Here is a 12,856-nt window from a genome sequence, read left to right on the forward strand (position 1 = left end):
TTCCAGTTTTAACCTTGTTTTATAAGATTTATAGATTCTTTCAATAATGGCATACAACACCCAAACTTTGGATTAGATAAAAGGCAAAATCCTTTCTTACTTGAAGGGGGTTGTACTTAGGTACAGTAAAACAGCTGGAATTATAAGGAAGCTTACTTGTGGGTTAGTTAGGATTCACTGACTTCCTGTGGTTACTAAGAATAATTCTGTGGGCTTAGAAAAGAAATGGCTACCCTTGGTGTTAGATGTCTAAGGACCTGTTAGAGCTCAGTTTGCGTGTATTAAAGCCCAAGAGTGGTCCGGGGTGCGGGAGTCTTCAAGCCGCGAAGCGCTGTGGCCGCGCGCCGGGTGGGACGCACTTGCTCCTCTTCCAGGTGTGGGGAAGTCATGTCTCCTCCTGCAGTTTACGGACAAGCGGTTCCAGCCTGTTCACGACCTTACAATAGGCGTGGAGTTTGGAGCTCGTATGGTCAACATTGATGGAAAACAAATTAAACTGCAAATCTGGGATACGGCTGGGCAAGAATCCTTCCGTTCTATCACCTGTTCCTACTACAGGGGAGCAGCCGGAGCACTGCTGGTGTATGACATTACCAGACGTGAAACCTTCAACCACCTGACCTCATGGTTAGAGGATGCCCGCCAGCACTCCAGCTCCAACATGGTTATCATGCTGATTGGGAATAAGAGTGACCTAGAATCCCGCAGGGATGTGAAGAGAGAAGAAGGAGAGGCCTTTGCTCGGGAGCATGGACTTATATTCATGGAAACTTCAGCCAAAACGGCCTGCAATGTTGAAGAGGCCTTCATTGACACAGCCAAAGAAATATACAGGAAGATCCAGCAGGGTTTATTTAATGTCCACAATGAGGCAAATGGCATCAAGATTGGGCCCCAACAGTCAATTTCAGCATCAGTGGGACCCAGCACCTCTCAGCGGAACTCTCGTGACATAGGGTCTGACTCTGGCTGCTGCTGAACATCTGACCTGAACTCTTTTTTCTTCCTGGAACAGGTTCAGATCAATAGGTTTAAAGAAAGAGGTCTTACTTGCTTTGGCTAAGAGCAGCCTCTTTTCAAGATGTTTTGCCTTTCTACCTAAAAGACCAGGGGAGAATGTGGGCCCTTACTGACCTGTCCTTCTTCAGGGACGTGAGCATTCCGTATAGATTAGGGCTCTTCTCATCTCATTTTAAGTTCTACAATGTTAGGATCAAAGTTGATTGTCACCATAGTTCAAATATAAATAATTCATTAGCATATATAATCTGCTTCTCACCAAGAATTAGTACGAAGGGTCAAAGACACGCTGATTGAACACTTGAGATTACCAGGATCTGGCTTGCTGGCCTTTGAATGACAGATCCTCTGCCTAGGAATTTCATTGAGTTATTTACTTCCTTGCCTTTGGGGATCAACCTGCAATTTCATAATAGCATCTGCAGGAGGAAATTTCTTTTGCTTGCTCAAGGAAGCTGAATGCTTCTCTACTGTCCCATTGCTGTGTCTCTTAGAGTAACTACAAAACTTTTGAGAGCAGTGGAGTTGGCCTTAGACCTATGGCCACTCATCTTTACCTAAAGAAAACATTCATTCCCTGTTCATTTTGTTTTAGGGACCAGATCTAACATGACAGCGTCTTTCACTAAATTGACTTCTACTGTTAGATCACACTCACTTCTTAACTATATCTACTTGGACTTTCTAATCAAGCCAATCTGCTTACTGAACACAACATATCTATTCCTACTTCTGTACATTTGCACATGCTCTGCTCTCTACTGACATAAGTCCAACAGTTCTTCCTTTAGGAAACCTTCAGTGACTGACTTAGGGACTTCTAAGCAATTATTGAGACAGTATCCCTTAGCATTCCCCTGTTGGCTATTCATATGTACATTTGTTTGTATGTACTATGTAAATATGTTTTGTAGCTGTTTTATGTGTGGAAACTGTGTCCTCATTTAGTTGTAAGCTCTAGGAGAGCACGATCCATGTCATCCCTCTATTTTTGTAAACCACTCCCTCCACCGTTCCTTCACAGTGCCCAGGGCTACTCATTATGTGATCATTAGATGTGACGTACTTTAAAACTTAAAATTTATCATAGACTTTAGAGAAGACAAAAGGCTTTAGAGTCATCTCTTCATAATTCTCAGTCTCTTTGTCTGCTTACACTGAGTTTAATATTGCTTATCTCCTCTCCTGCCTTTCTTGGGATCATTGCCTCCATTCTATGCAGCATACAGTAAGGCTGCCTCCTACGAAGCAGTTAAATAAGTGCATACTTCTCCAGCCCTTCTTTTCAGAGTATATAACACTATCTTGGCCAAATTTACCTCTGCTTCACTCATCATACAGCCTTTGGGGTCAGTTACTATCTTTTTCTCCTTGATGTGTCATTTTCTTCCACAGCACTGAGGTCTCATTAATTTTTCTAACTTTTGTTGTTAACGAATTGTTTCATTATTAAATATATGCATGTATGCAAAAAAAAAAATAAAGCCCAAGAGTGTTATGCCTAATAAAGAATGTAGTTGGGGTGGGCATTTAACAAGTTTCCTGCAATAGGGAATTGAGAAGATTTAGCTATGACTTTAAAACTTGATCAGGATAGCACCTGGGAAATATTGTATTAAATGCTTCTCTCCTAAATTCCAATCACAAATAATCATCTTCTAGGCATTTCCATTTAGCTAGGTAGCAAAATAAACACCTCAAACTCAAAATGTCCAATACTGAATGTTTTATCTCCCCTACCCACTTCTCTTCCCAAAGACTTCCCCATCTCAGTTGCCATAAAATTGTCTTTTACCCTAAGAAATATCAAGAATTTCAACTGTTTCCATGTCTATTCCAAAAATTTCTTACCTCCATCATGGAGTGATATGATAGTAGGGTTGGTGCCTTACTGTATACTAAAGTGACATAGCTGGCAGCTTGACCTTCTCTAAAATGATGTAGACAAGTGTTGAAGCAATAGGAAGCAGGATTCAAGACAGGTGGACCAACTGTGACTTTTGATTTACAGTGAGTAACATCATAAGTTTTTATGAGGTGTCACCAGCTTGGTCTTAGTCAATGGTGTTAATCTTGGGTGACAAGTAATGAATGATAAGCAGCTGTAACTCTAAAGTTCCCCCATCACACAGTTGACAGGGCTTGAAATCTTGACCTGAGATAAAACACCAGCTGCTTGTTTACTGGCTATTTATGACCAAACCTTACAACATACAGCACCAAAGAAATGTAGAAAAATCCTCAATACATAGCCATTCACACTAATTAATTAATCTTATTAATTTTAGAAGTTATCTAGTTGTTACTGTGGAAGGACAAAAGAGTTAATATGAATTCTTTTGGGCTCATATTTTTTCACGGGGATTTGTTTTTTTTAGTATACATGATTGTGAACTCTACTCCACAATAGCTCTACACCAATCTCATTAATTAACATTAAATGCCTGGATAATAAACTTACACATTATGGTAATAAGATTTTTGGAGCTGTTCTCCTTTCTAGAATTATAAAACTGAAGGACTAAAAAGGACCTTTGAGTTAATCTAAAACTGCATTTAAACATGAGACAAACTGGAACTCAATAAGGAATTGTCACAAGAATCACACTGCTATTAAATGAAAGACAAGGAATTTTAACCCATGTCTCCCAACTATGAATGAAGGATCTTTCCATGGATCACACCATCCTTCATTTCTCTTTATTCAACCATTTAAATATAATTGTTTCTGGGTGCAATCTTTGACTTTACTTACAAGTCTATGGGTGACTTTGTGGTGAAAACAGGGGTGCAAGAGGAAGCAGTTGGATTCAGAAAATATATCCTGAGGAAGAGGTAAGAGAATGACTAAGTGACACCAATCAGCATTTCTTCTTTCTGGTATTCTGTACTGAACAACAATTCTCCAGCCTAAATTGCTGCAAAACTACAGGGAATCAATTCCCTAGAAGCCAAAGGTAATCTCAGCAGCAAGAACTCACAGACCTAGGTCCCAGAGCCCCACTCTGGCACCTGAAGTACATGGGGCAAGGTCCCTTGCTGCACCTGGAAATTCCTATGTACAGAGCACATAAAGGTCTATTCCACGTCTATTTTACCCATACAGTTCCAAGGAAGCCTGGCACTCTGGGCGGACATCCCCTATGCAACTGGAGTTCCTACCCTGTGCAGAAAGACCTATGCCTGGTATGTTCTGCTTAGGGTCCTGCAGAGGCCTAGGAGCCCCCGGTAAGGATCTCTTGCTGTTCCCAGATCTTCTGACCCAGCTCAGAAAGACCCATGTCTGGAATGTTCTTTCTGTGGTCCCACTGATGCCTGGAATGCCCAGAAGCTCACACACACACAAAACCACTCTATACTTGATCAGCCCATGCTTCCACTGAGAACCTGAGTACCATGCACATCCTCCCCTGTATTCAAAAACCTTAACACTGTGCACTCTGCACTGGGACTCCACTGGGGTCTCAAAAGTTCCCATATAGCACCTCACACATGGTGCATGTGTACATGGATAGCAAAGAGGCAAAGAAACCAGTAAGAAACAACAGCCAACAGAACAATACCCACATGACAAAAACATGGAGCACTTAGACCTGTGGGGCACTGCTGCCAACCACAGTCCTATCTGAGAAAGTGTAGCAGAGTACATCCTTGTTGGGAGCTGCCTCCTTAACTTTGCATTACCTTGCACTGGCATGCCATCAGAGCAGAAACCTAACAAAAGACTGCCCAGATAATAATAGTCTGTAAGTACTGATAGGCTTGGGAAAAGGAAAAGCTTCAAGTAAAGGAGTAAAGGGGCCAAGTATGAAGCTGGTGAAATGAGGACCCACACTCCAGAACCCTTAAGCAGAGATAATATACAGATATCTGTAATCTCTCCCACTCACCCACCTCACACACACACACTGGAAAAGGAGCAGAAGGTGATAATCTGACACTATTCCAGAGTCAGGTATCCCACTAGGCTGTCATTTAAAGGACTGAAAGACCCAGACACTTGGTGAGGAGCACTCACTCAGCATAGAAAATTCTAAAAGTTTGTATATGCCAATTTGTTTTTGTCACTGTTAAACTTTTGATGTTTAGATTTTTTGATGTGTTTGTATTTCTTGTTTGCTTTTTCTTTTATTTTTTCTTTTATGAATCTAAGTTCAGTAATTTTGTACCCACTTTCTCCTTAGTTCTGCTTTTCTCCTCCTTTTGTTCTGAAGACATCATAAGAAAACCATAAAACCTGCCTTTCAGTATTCAGTCTTAATCCATTCACCCCACCCCCAAACCCTGCACACACTCCCCATTTACAACTAGGACTGCTCTCTATCTCATATTTTCTTCTATCTCTGTTTATCAACCCATACATAATCTGTACAGAACTCTAAATGCAAGGCCCTAAAAGAAAACAGTAGTCATCTGAGACTATTCTATCCAGCAAAATTATCCTTCATAAATTGAAGGAGATATAAAAACTTTCCACAATAAGAAAAAACTAAAGGAATTCATGACTACCAAATCAGCACTATAGGAAATGCTTAAAGGAATTCTTAATACAGAAGACAACAAGGAAAAACACAGGAAAGAATAAACCCACTAATCAAGTAGGTCAGCAAACAAGGAGTAGAGGGAAAGTAAACACCAGAAAAATAGCAAAATGACTGGAAATACTATATACCTTTCAGTATTAACACTGAATTTGAATGGCCTTAATTCACCTATCAAAAGACATAAAATGGCAAACTGCATTAAAAAGCAAGACCCAACTATTTGTTGCTTACAAGAAGTACATCTCACAGACAAAGACAAACATTGGCTTAAAGGGAAAGGATCTTCAAACAAATAGACCCTGAGAACAGGTAGAAATAACTATACCTTTATCTGATAAAGCAGATTTCAGAAAAGGTTAGTCATAAGAGACAATGAAGGTCACTCATATAAAGTGAATAATCCATCAAGAGGAAATAACAATTCTTAACATATATGCTTCAAACATTGGTGCACAAAACTATACTAAAAATTCTATTGGATTTAAAAGCACAGATAGATTCCAACCCTACAGTAATGGGAAACTTCAATACTACACTCTCACCAATACATAGGTTATTCAGACAAGGAAATAGCAGAATTAACTGATACTATAGGCTAAATGGACTTAACAGATATCTACAGAGTATTTCATTCAGCTATTCCACAATACACATTCTTCTCAGCCACCCACGGACCTTTTTCCAAAATAGATCATATTTTAGGACACAAAGCAAGTCTTAGCACATGTAAGAAAGATAAAATTCCTCCTTGTATTCCATCAAGCCACAATGGAATAAAACTAGAACTCAACAACAAATGAAACTATAGAAAACTTTCAAACATATAGGGAATGAACAACTTACTATTGAATGACCAACAGATCATTGAAGAAATAAGGGAGGAAATCAAAAAGTTCCTAGAATCCAATGCAAAGGAATGCACAAAGGTAGTGCTGACAGGAAAGTTTATAGCTTTGAGCAGCTATGTTTAAAAAGAAAAAAACAAGGGATCACAAATAAATAATCTAATAATGAACCTTAGGCTTTTAGAAAAACAAAAATAAGCTAAACCCAGAACTAGAAGATGGGAAGAAATAATAAAAATAATGGCCCAAAACAATGAAATTGAGACTCAAAAAATTATACAAATAATCAATGAAACAAAGCATTGGTCCCTCAAAAAGATAAATAAGATCAATGAATCCTTATCCAATTTGACTAGAAAGACAAGGGAGAAGACCCAAATTAATAAAATTATAGATGAAAAGTGGATATCATAACAAATACCAATGAAATTCAGAGGATAATTAGGGAATACTTTGATAACTTACATTCAAATAAATTGGAAAATCTAGAAAAATTGGATAAATTTCTAGATGCATTTGAAAAACTAAAATTGAGCCAGAAGATATAAACCAATATAAACCACCTAAATAGATCTGTAACAAGCAATGAGATTGAAGCAGCAATGGAGTCTCCCAACAAAGGAAAGCTTAGGACACCATAAACTCACTGTCAAATTATAGCAGATGTTAGTGAAAAAGTAATACTAACACTTTTCAAGCTTTTCCATGAAATAGAGAGGGAAGAAACACTTCCAAACTCATTCTATGAAGGCAGAATTACACTCAATCCAGTTTTAAAGTGCTTGAAAACTGAATTCAACAACACAGCAAAAATATTATATACCATGATCAAGTTAATTTCATTCCAGGAATGCAAGGGTGATTCAATAAATTTATGCAAATCAGAAAGTGTAATGCAGCATATAAACTGAGACAAAGACATCTCAATAGATACAGAAAAAGCCTTTGACAAAATTTAACATTCTATTATAATAAAAGCTCTGAAGAAACTAGGAATAGAAGGAACATACCCATATATAATAAAGGCTATACATAACAAACCTACAGCCAACATCATATTAAATAGAGAAAAACTGAAACCATTTCCTCCAAATTCAGGAATGAGTCCAGTGTGTCCACTCTTCCATTCTTACTCAATATAGTTTTGGAATTCCTATTGAGAGCAATCAGACAAAGGGATAAAACAAAAGGAATTCAAATAGGTAAGGAAGAAGTCAAATTATCCCTATTTGCTCTGAAAAGCAAAAGACTCTGAAAACTCCACCAAAATACTTTTAGAGGTCATAAACACTTGCAGCAAAGTAGTAGGACACAAAATCAATATGCCAAAACAGTCAATTTTCTATGTACCAATAATGAAGAGACTGAGAAAGAAATCAAGAAAACAATCCCATTTATGATAGCCGCAAAAACACTTAAAGAAGGATGTGGGAAGATCTTTACAATGGAAACTGTAAATTATTGAAGAAGACTTCAGAAGACAGAAAGGTCTTCCATGCTCATGGATCTGCAGAATCAATACTGTGAAAATAGCTATACTACCAAAATCAATCCATTTGTTTAATGCAATCCCCATCAAAATTCCAATGACATTCTTCACTGAGATAGAAAAATCAATCCTAAAGTTCATATGGAAGTACAAATATCCTCAAATAGACAAAATGATCCTGAGCAAAAAAAGCAACACCAGAGGATATCACAATACCCAACTTCAAACTATACTACAGAGACATAGCAATAAAAACAGCATGGTACTGGCACAAAAACAGACAAGACCAATGGAACACAGTATAAAACCCAGCTATAAATCTTCATAGTTACAGCCATTTAATTTTTGACAGAGGAGCAAATCATATGTTGAAAAAAAGATAGGCTCCTTAGCAAATGGTTCTGGGAAAAGTGGATGTCCACATGTAGAAGACTGAAACCATATCCCTGTCTCTCACTCTGTACTAACAACAATTCAAAGTGTATCAAAGATATACATGTAAGATCTGAAACTCTGCAACTACTCCAATAAAGAATAGGAAAAACACTGGGACATATAGGCATAGGAAATACTTTCTGAACAGAACTCCAATAGCTCAGCAAATAAGAAATAGGATTGATAAATGAGACTGCATCAAACTGAAAAGCTTCTGCACAGCAAAGGAAATACTCACCAGACTGAAGATCCTACAGCATGGTAGAAAATCTTTGCCAGTTATACATCTGACAAGGGATCAATAACAAGAATTTATAGGGAGCTCACAAAACTAATCTCGCAAAGGATCAACAACCCAGTGAATAAATAGGCAATAAACTGAAGAAAATTTTCAATGAAAGAAGCATAAATGGCCAATAAATACATGAAAAAAATGCTCAACCCCCTTGGCCATAAAGGCAATACAAGTAAAAATGACACTGAGATTTCATCTCACTCCAGTCAAACTGGCTAACATCAAGAACGCAGACAACAATAAATATTTGTGAGAGTGCAGGCAGAAGGAATCTTTACGCATTGTTGGAAGAAATGTAAATTAGTACAACCACTATGAAAAGCTGTATGGAGATTCCTCAAAATCTAAAAATAGATATACCATATGATCCAGCAATACTACTTCTGGGCATATATCCAAAGGAATGTAATTTAGGATTCAATATAGATACTTGTACGCACATATTTATTGCAGCATTATTCACCATAGCCAAAGTATGGAAACAGTGCAGATGCACTACAACTGATCCATGGAATAAGAAAATGTGGTATATAGACACAGTGGAATATTATTTAGCAATAAAGGAATACAGATTATGTCATTTGCAGGTAAATGGATGGAACTGGGTATCAAGTGAAATAAGCTAAGATTAGAAGGATAAGGCTGCATGGTTTCTCTCATGTGTGGAAGATAGATCCAAAAGACAACTGTGTATACAAATATAAACATGATCATACCTACATACAGATATATACATACATATATAATACATATATATATATATATATATATATATATTTCCTATAATAGTGGAACTGTTTGAGGGGACTAGGGAGAGGAAAAAAGAACAACAGAGAATGAAAAGTATCTAAATGCATTTCATCTGTGTTGGATGGCATGATGAAATACACTGAAAAGCTAATGATTAGTAATGAGTGAGGGGGGGAGGGTTAGGGAGAGTATTAGAGGGGATTAATCTATTTAAAGTACAGTATATTTCTGGATCAAGTACCATGGTGAAGCCCCTTTAAACAAGGAATATACACATGTAGGATGAATAAACAGGTCCCATTGAGGAGGGTACTAATGTGAGGGGGAGGGTAAATGGTTAGGGTGAAGGAAGAGGAGTAGAGCCAATGTTTTTTATATACTTGCATGAAAATAGAATAATGAAACAAGTTGAGATTAACCTAAGTATGGGAGAGGGGTGTGAGGAAGAATGATGGAGAGAATGAATTAACCAAGACACATTGTAAACATATATGGAAATGTGACAATGAACTCCTCTCCTTTTCAAATAATATATGCTAATAAAATGTTTTTAAAAGGATATCTTTACATACACGTTAAAGAGTAAATAATAATAAATTTAAGGTAGTGAAAAATGACCAACTCCTCCTAGAGAATATTCTGTAAAGTTCTAGGAAACACAGAATGCTTAGGAATACTTATTTAGAACAAAGAACCTAGAAACAGTGCGAGAAGTTACAGAAGCATCTATAAGGACTGATATGTATTAAGTACCTTTCTGAAGAAAGGAGCAGGGGAATCCAAAGGTTTTGCTTTTATCATAATTGTCACAAGTGAGTTTAAGTCAGATCAGTTGCTGCTTACAGTCTTAAGATTCTTTAAATCTTTTTGTCAATATAAGATCTGAATCCATTCCCAGATATAGGGTCCTTTCCCCCATAAATTCACTTTCCATTTAAAATCTCTTCCATTCATTTCTGTTGTGGTCAGATGAGCTTCTTGATCCTTGTTCTGGGACTGGTTGGTCCCCACGTGGCCATCTGCTGACATACTTCCTTGACCAATGGCTGGGGGAATCACAGCAGATATGCACAAATACAGAAGAGCCAATCTATAAAAAGGACAAGAACAATTATTCTCATTAGTCAACAAGGGCAGAGTAGGAGCTAATGGGGCTTCTGTTTCAACAGAGGGAGAATTTAAGTTAATTATTAGGAAAATCTTTGTAACTACTAGAATAGTTAGGACTCTGGAAACCAGGTACCCAGGGAGCAAGCAAAATCACCTTCACTTAAAACTACTCCAGGTCAAATTAGCTCACTATTTTTCAAAAAAGATTGCAGAATTATTAAATCAGTACCACCAAAAGGTACAAAGAAATGCCCTGACCTGAGAAGATTATCTGGCACTTCCAGTTGTGTCATTAGCAGAATGTCAAACATAAGGGTTATGTCTAGGCACTAGGGTTAGAACAATAAACAAAACCAACCAAAATCTGTCCTCACTGAGTGCCTATGGTTCATTCTTTAATCTTAGCTATTTGGAAGACTGAGATCGGAAGATTAAGGTTCAATGCCAGCCCAGGCAAATAGTTCTAGAGACCCCATCTCCAAAATAACCAGAGCAAAATAAAATAGGCTGGAGTTATGACTTAAGCAGTAGAACACCTGCTTTAAAGTACAACTCCCTGAGTTCAAAACTTAGTCCTACCAAAATAAAAAGCCTCTGCCCTCATGAAGTTGATAATCTAATAGGGGAATGTGTAATGGTCTTAGAAGTTGTGTTTACTAAAAGCGCTGAGTCTTCACTTGGGCTTGTAGATGTGCAATGGCTGACTAAAAGCAGAATTAAAGCTTGCCATCTCTGCCTTCATTTTGCATCTGCTTACTTTCCTACTCTAAACTTTGTGTCATATTCCTTCTCAACTCTGCACTTTAGACATGTTAATCATTTAAGGAGCATTTTCCTAACATGAGTAATCCTCCTCTTTCAAGACTGAGGTTACGATCAACAGATTATCAGCCACCAGATCATCAGAGAGGTACCCAGAATTCTTCAGTAATTGCCCTAAGCCTGAAGGTCTAACTAACTCCATCTTGACTTTCAGACTGGTCCTTTCCCTGGCTCATTCTCTTCTGCAGTCACTTTAGATTACATTAACAACAGGTCTGATAGGTAAACAGTTTGTCACAAGAGTTGAAACTACTCCCAGAGAGCAGCAACTTTCCTAACACATCCAAGGCTCTGCATGACCAATCCTGAGATAATAATCAACCAGAACACATTTTAATCAAGATTCCTTGGCTATGCATTCTTCTTGCACCCACTTTTGTCTTTCCCCTATATAATTCTGAAGCTCTTGTCAGTACCCTGAAGACAGGACTCTGGATACTGTACCCTATTATTTCCTAGTATGGCTATAATGAATAAAGCCCTTCCCTGCCAAGACCACCACTTGTTTTCTCTTTGGTCAGTTTGGATGAGTGGCTGAACTTCATCCATTTGGATTCCCAGAGTCAGTCTTCTGGACTATGACTCCGGTAACAGAGGAAGGGAATAGAGTCTACAATAAACAAAATGAAAAAGTAAAGTAAATATCATGTTAAGTAGGTGGAAACACTGAGGAGAAAATTAAAGCCAGAAAGAATGATGGAAAATGAATGAGGAAAATGAATGGTCATTTTAGACAGGCTTGTCAGAGAAAGACTCATAGAGAAGATGTTATTTCAGTAAATCTGAAGAATGTAAGGAAGGTAGACGTAAGTATCCAGGAGCTAGAATGTTCTAGTCAGAAGGAGTAGCAAATAATAGACCCTTACAGTTATGGTAGAGAAAAGACAAAGTTTTTTTTATTTATGTAACCATGACTAAGGGGGAAGTTATAAATGAGTCAAAAAAGTTAACTTTTTTGCAGATCATACAGACTTTGCATGTCTTAGTAGGACTATAGCTTTTATGATGAGTGTGAGAAACGGGACAGTGGTGTGACCCCAGGAAGAGTTTATTGAGATCATAAGAGATTATGTTTTAAATAGACTGAAAAAGGCCAAAAGTAGGAACAAATAAATAATTTCCAAGGCTTTCACAATAGCTCAGGTGAAAAAAACAAACTGAGATGACTTCTATGGAGATGGTTTGAAGAATTCAAATTCTGGATGTATTTTTAAAGTAGAGCAACAGAATTTGATATAGAGTTAAGAGAATGAACTGAGAAGTATGAACAGAAGAGGGTCAGGAATGACATCACCATAGTATAATCTCAAGAGATGCTATCAAAAATCAATGTGAATTGGTGTATTTAAAAAGCCAATGGAAAATTTAAGTGGGAAACTAAAAATTAAAGAAAAAAATAGAAAAATTCACAATCTTAGCTGAAAAGTTAAGTCTGTTAACCAGGAAATGATATATCTAGACAAGATGTTAGCAAAGCAACACAAGATTTAAACAACACTCTCAATGATGTTAATGTCATGAATATTTATGAAACACAAAACCCTGC

At 37.5% G+C, this 12,856-nt stretch overlaps 1 pseudogene; it reads left to right on the forward strand.

Annotated features, from left to right (window-relative positions):
- The first annotated feature begins 303 nt into the window (after positions 1-303).
- On the forward strand, positions 304-2,504 carry LOC109676377 (ras-related protein Rab-2B pseudogene; annotated as a pseudogene).
- The last annotated feature ends 10,352 nt before the right edge of the window (positions 2,505-12,856 follow it).

Source organism: Castor canadensis, chromosome 4 (genome assembly GCF_047511655.1).
Source record: "Castor canadensis chromosome 4, mCasCan1.hap1v2, whole genome shotgun sequence".
In the NCBI taxonomy this organism is placed as follows: domain Eukaryota; kingdom Metazoa; phylum Chordata; class Mammalia; order Rodentia; family Castoridae; genus Castor; species Castor canadensis.